The sequence below is a fragment of the Rhagoletis zephyria genome, unplaced genomic scaffold (assembly GCF_001687245.7).
Source record: "Rhagoletis zephyria isolate East Lansing unplaced genomic scaffold, Rhagoletis_zephyria_1.1 Rzeph_scaffold_09069, whole genome shotgun sequence".
Taxonomy (NCBI): domain Eukaryota; kingdom Metazoa; phylum Arthropoda; class Insecta; order Diptera; family Tephritidae; genus Rhagoletis; species Rhagoletis zephyria.
The window spans coordinates 18,377-24,980 of NW_016166148.1; positions in this window are offsets into that span (position 1 = coordinate 18,377).

Sequence of the window (6,604 nt, forward strand, 5' to 3'; positions counted from 1 at the left end):
GATGAAATGTCAAAGCATACTGAGCATCTTTCTCTTTGACACCATGTCTGAAATCCCACGTGATCTGTCAAATACTAATGCATGAAAATCCTAACCTCAAAAAAATCACCCGTTATTTAAGTGTCAACATACAGATGTAGGCATGTACTTACGTTACAATATTTAATCGTACAAAGTTACAGTGGCGTCTAATACCCATATCAATCTTCGAGATTTCCTTATGGATTTGCGCTTGCGAAAGCCGGGCAGCCTGGTAGAACCAAAGTAGAACGTTTTGAAGTTATTACACCCAGGTTTAGGTTTAACTATGATTTTATAGAGCCAGGAAATTAATCAATATGCTGGATATGTGCATATGTATACTAGGGTGGTCTTAAAAAATATCAACATCTAAATTGGGTATGAGGCACGCTTTTGCTTTCTTCTACCTACAAAATAAATACATTCATAAAAATTTCCAAAATCTTATAATATTTTTTTACCAGGATTTTAAAAACTTGAAATCTGATAACACTGATTTACAAAGAAAATGTTCAATGGATGCCACTATCCAATTCCTATGTAAAAATCGAGTTAATTTTTTTTTTCTATGGATACGTTTTCGAGATATTTTCAATTTACCGTTATTCAGCTTAAAAAAGAGCGGTTCCACTTAATCACGTATATCTTACGAAACATTTGAACAATCGTAATACGAAATACGACAGATGAAAGCCAGTGAAATTCCCCATTAACGGTATATACATCACTTTTCGATAGGCCTGATAGCTTGTGAGAAATAAAATTTATCAAATTTTAGCACTATAACACTGGTTTCCAAATATATTCAAAAAATACCAAGAAACTTCTGTATAGTGGAGAGCTAGCATGGGCTTCCTGAGCTCAAAATTTATTTTAGTTTTATTTTATGTTTGGATGGATCGAAACTGGACGGCAGGGTTGGTAGTGGGGTCTTCTGTCCAGAGCTTTCCATCAGCACTAAGTTCAGGCTCCCGGACTTCTGCAATGAATTCCAGGCGGAAGTGGCTGGAGAAGGAGGCGCTGGATTCCCTGCTCCGGAGTGCTGTGACAGTTGGAGAAGTGAGCATTTATTCTAATAGCCAAGAGGCTATCAGGGTCATCAGCACGCTGGAGGAGCGCTCTAACTTGGTTAAGGATTGTATGCTCTCTCCTTCGGTCGCGTCGGAATACTTCTGTATTAGGAACTGTGTGGCTGACTAATTGGCTAGGAGAGGCTCGGATAAAGAGCGGCTGGGGGCGGTACACTCTTAGTTAGATGGGTCTCATGTCAGCTCAACGAGCGCTGGTCTTTCTGCCCAAGGGTGGACAGGCGAAGGTAGAGGGCACTCCTCACACTCACAAAGCCTCTCACTCTCACTTCTGGTGGGGGCCTTAACGGGTCACTAGCCAATCGCTACACGCAGTAAGGCTGAACATACTACCGGACCCCGTATGTCGGAGTTGCCTGAAAGATGACAAGGTGAAATCACCTCAACACTACCTTCTTAGGTGTCCAGCGTTTGCGAGGCTAAGGTTGTAGTACTTTGGCTCTCACATCCTAAATAGCCCCGAGGAGCTCTGGGGCATTGAGATTAACCGAATTCGTAAATACATAATCGGTTATATCGATTAAGAATTGGGTGCCGTTCAGAATGTGGTATCACAAGGGACAATCTCCAACAACGGTTACACATAAACTAACTTAACGTGAACGATGTCTTATAAGGATGATAAAGATTAATCATTGGACTCGGCTCCAAGAAATGTACAACGTAAGCAAGTACAAATTTCTGAAAGACTGGTATGTTCTTATCCTTTTTGTTTGCATAAGATACTGCTTTTAATTTAAAATAAATGTTAAATTAGGTTCTAAATATTTTAAAATTCGACAATATATCTAAAAAAATTGTAACATAAAACCGCACAATTTTCCATGAAGTGGTTTGCTTGAATTAACTCACTTCGTCACTTACACTTTTTTAAATGCAAGTCTGTAAAAATAAAAATTTACTAACTAAATTGGCCCCAAAGCATCTAACAGTATATTTCATTGGACAAAAACTTACACGAAAAAATCTACGAATAATTGACTACCGAAAATCCATATTATTTGCATAGCAACGCAGCGACAAGTCGAGTTATTTTGATGACAGGCTAATTTGTCGCGTCGCGTCCAAAGGCATTGTTGCCTTTATCTGAAAAAAAAAATTGTGTGTAAGTAAGAATAAGCCTCCGAAAAAAAACACGAGCATGAATAAATAAAAAAATATTTTTGGTATTCTTTGTAACCACGCGCATAAATGCTGCCGAAAAAACAACAGCATTTATTTTTTGATATTTTTGCAGCAGATAAAAAAAAAAATATTGTAGATAGACTGCTGAAAATAGCATTGGCAAAAAAGTGAGCGAGAAGGACGAGCATTTCCTATAATATGAGTCGAGTTGGAAAACAAGTGCGATAAGCTGCGAAAAATATGAAAATGTGTGAAAAATAAAATTTTAAAATTGAAAATTTTAAGTAGCAGCAGCAGCAGCAGTTGGGTCGGCATTGAAGTAGGTGCTGAAGTTGAGTTTCGGCCGTGCAAAACATGCAGATAAATGCCAGCAAATGGAGTCGGGGCTACTGCCATTGTGGAATTGGACTAAAGAGAGGACTAAATGAATGTATGGCTGATAAACGTTCGCATACTTAATGGAAAAATGAAAACAAATTAAAGAAAACTATGTTCAAACAAAGTGTGAACGCAAGTATGAACGAGAAAGCCACCCATCTGTATCAGCGGTGTAACTAAGTGGGAAAGGCTTAAACAACGCCTTTTTAGAACAGATCTGATTATTCTTTTTAAAGTATGTACTAATTGTACTTAAGCATTGGCGTACGCAGGTACGTGCTGGGAAGGGCGCAAAAAAACTTAGAAAACGGTGAAATAACTCCCTTAGTTTGTGATTGAATTTAGGTTTAGGCATACTTACGTTCACAGATGTTTTGTAGAAAAAAACAAAACTGAAATCATCACACTTTATGGATTTGTAGAAGACACTTGAAGACTTTTGTTTAAATAAACACGTAATTTTTTTAGCAAAAAACACAACCGACTTCAATTCTCATGTAAAACTGTAAGATTACCGTTAATTTCTTCATGATCCAATAATCGGATCTAAACCAAATTAGTATGGGACCTCCCCTGAGGCATCAGAAAAAGAATTATAGAAATCGGTTAATGTGGTCCAAAGTTATGCGGTAACGTACATTAAAAAAAATCCGATGAATTGATAACCTCCTCCTTTTTTTGAAATCGGTTCAAAAGAGAAAAACTACTAAGGTAAATTATTCAGCACTATTCTGCATTTCGATTACGTTCCCGCATTCCGCTCGGCTGGAATCGAACTTAGGTATTCTGCGTTACGATCGAAACGAAAGAAGAAGAGGAAGACAGAAAACATCTTTCGAAATTAGCTGTTTGCCTAGGAATGTGTGAAATCGAAACCAAACAAAGAAATATTTGCCACCAAACTATAGCAGCATATGAACTTAAAGTTTGTAAATATTTCAAAATAACTAAATATACCTAGCATCACTGTAATTTAAAAATAAAATCTAGGTGGATACATAATTATAAGAATGAAATTCATAGCCGCGGCGTTATTGCTTGAAGAGAAGAACGAGTCCCAGATTGCTGATGAGGAAGTTGAAAGGCGGAGATTTAGGGACATGTTTAATCTTTTTCAGATGAGTTAAAGAGTCATAAGGAATTCATCTTGAACTGTATTACTCATCGCTTAAAGGCAGTGAAATTGTAAACGTTGTTTGAGCAGTCCACAACATTTGCATTTACTACAGAGTGGAAGATTTGAACCCAAATGAATCCCATTTTGAAAGCCGTCAGGAGGGGAAGAACAAAGCTTATCTTTCCATAGCAAATCGAATTCGAGACAACATACGCACCTCTTTTTAAAAAGTTAGTAAAAACGAGTGCAATAATAAAAGCATATTTTTTATGTAACCTCACATTTTATGTATGTATGTATCTATGTGCACACATCTATTAATTTTATATAAAAAGAATAAACTATATTCAGTGCATTTCACAGTCTTATTTATAGATATTGTAAACAAAAACGCCTGGCCTTCCACTTTGAAAACGTCGGGCAATATCCCTTTTGGTTGCCATTATTTGAGCCAATTTTTCGTATTGCCCGTATTACCGCTCGCGAAAACACAGAAATCGAGAAAATTCATTTATGATGACTTTTACAATCGTATATATATTTATATTTTACTTAAATTTTTTATAAAATTTTATTATTTAAACCCACGAAAATAACAATTGAAACGTTCTCCGTCAACAAATTTGCAACTTAGAAAAACGGAACTACGATCGAAATGTAGAATAGGTATAATCGTAAATTTCGAAGATTGATCGAAAGGAAACGGAACGCAGAATACCAAAGTTGCCAAACGGAGAAAATTTCGATTCGAGTCGAAATGCAGAATAGGGCTGATTATGAATTTTTATTAGCTATATTTTAACATATATAATAAAATTTACATTAAAAAATCTCCAGCTTTAGGAAAGTTTTCTTATGTGGTCCTGAAAATCTCAGTTATTGCAATGTAGCCATCATTTCGCGTGGATAATTCCCAACCGAGCTTACATAAAAGGATAATAATAATACTTAGCACAGCGCCATACCATAATCACGCCCACCGAAGCATGCAAACATACTTCCGACACTTCCTCCCTCACTTTCACCATACGCTTTAACACCCTCGCATTTGACTAAATGAAAGTTTTCACCACAGTATTGAAAATGAGCAAAGTACAAAAGCGAAAAAAATTATTTTCGAAGGACATCTGCATTGCTGGCGGTCGGTCACCACGGGTGAACGCTTTATTTTATTGTTTTTGAGCGCATTTTTTTTTTCTTTTTATGTTTACACTTTTTCGACACTGAACTTTTATTTGCATTTTCACTTTTCGTGCCATGGCAACCCACGCGCGCGCGTTCGCTACCACTTTCCAACGAATTGTTGAGCGTTCGCACAATTGCAATAAAACGCTAGCGGATATGTGCGCGTACTCGCCAATATTCCTGCGGTTTGGCTTGCTGCCCCAAACCTACTTCGCCACTTTAGCATTCCATTCCTGCTGTGCTACAGATATTGACAACGGCGTCGACATCGCCGTTCCGCGCAGTTCCAAAATTCATACTTTCAAATAACTGGCATGGCAACCACCTGACCGCACCGAAAACACACACACGTCTCTCTTACCTCTTTATATCAATGTATATGTATGTATGTGGAGTCATGTATGGTATGGCTTTGACGCCGAAAAGCATGCAACAAACCTTTCAAAGCGCCGCATTGGATGGCCAGACGAAAACGCAGCGCCGAAAATGAAGACGACGAGCAGAGCGAAAGTGCGATGCAGCAAAGCGAAAGGCGACGATGCGCCAAATGAGATTAGGAAGGATATGCGCGTATTTAACCGGCAAATGACTCACATGAAACAAAACAAAAACAAATACATATCTACAAAAAAAAAAAGAAGTACGAAAACAAGAAAAAATATGAAAACACTGTGCGCCGCCTAGCAGCAACTGCTATGATATCCTGTTGTGTCCTGCACGGCTGGTGCTTTTGCTCGCTCTGCAGGCGTAGATATATTCGGCGTTAGAGGCAGCAAAGTCTATTCTTATTTCATTTTACTAAATATTTGCTACAAAATGTGGCTCTGCCACAAATGAACTTTTTCTGTAATGTATTTTTATCATTGCTTGCCTCCTCATTGCCGCTCTACACTTGCTTTATTTTTTCTGTTTTGTGTTTTATGCTTCTGATTTTCTTTTTGATCCTCTCAATGTGCGATAATTGTTTTCCCATTGTTATTACACTTGTTCTTTCGCCTTCAGCAGTTATCGCCTTTCGATTTCCTGGTTGCCTCCATTAAACGTCTTGCTCACAGCTTGTGGTCGAATTTAAGATTGTCTATTGTTTCCTACTACCAATAAATCTAGTATATATGTATATGGACTGTAGTCTGTCTGTACATAAGCTCTTTAGGTGATTCTTTGGCAGAAACACACAAGTTATGCACTTGTACACGCATGCAGACAAGAGTTGTGCACTCAGGAAGGAATTGAACAGGTGTTCTGGCATTCAAGTTTTCTGCGCTGTTATTTTTTGACCTGAGTAACTGAATATGTATTCGGTTAGGTGTTAAAAAGCCTTCAAATATTGAACTTTTTGAATAACAAAGAAAGGTTTTCCATACGATTTATAGAAGCTCTTTCTTTCGCTTTTAAAGTTGATGCTGTTAGGCGAAGTCCTACAAAAAAAGCTCAAGACTTCGGTTCAAGAATGCCTACATATCGTAACCTGAAATGCAAAAAGAAGTAACTGAAATGGAAAAAGTCGTGACAATAACATTTTTTTTTTCAACCAAATTTTCTATCTAATGCACTTTTTTTAACTACAGCAATTATATTTAGGCACATAAATACATACAAACATAGATGTGCATGTATGCTTTGCTTCTCGTTAAATATGTTTTTTGTGCTTTATAGTTTGTGTGTAGTACATACTTATGCTTCTCTACTA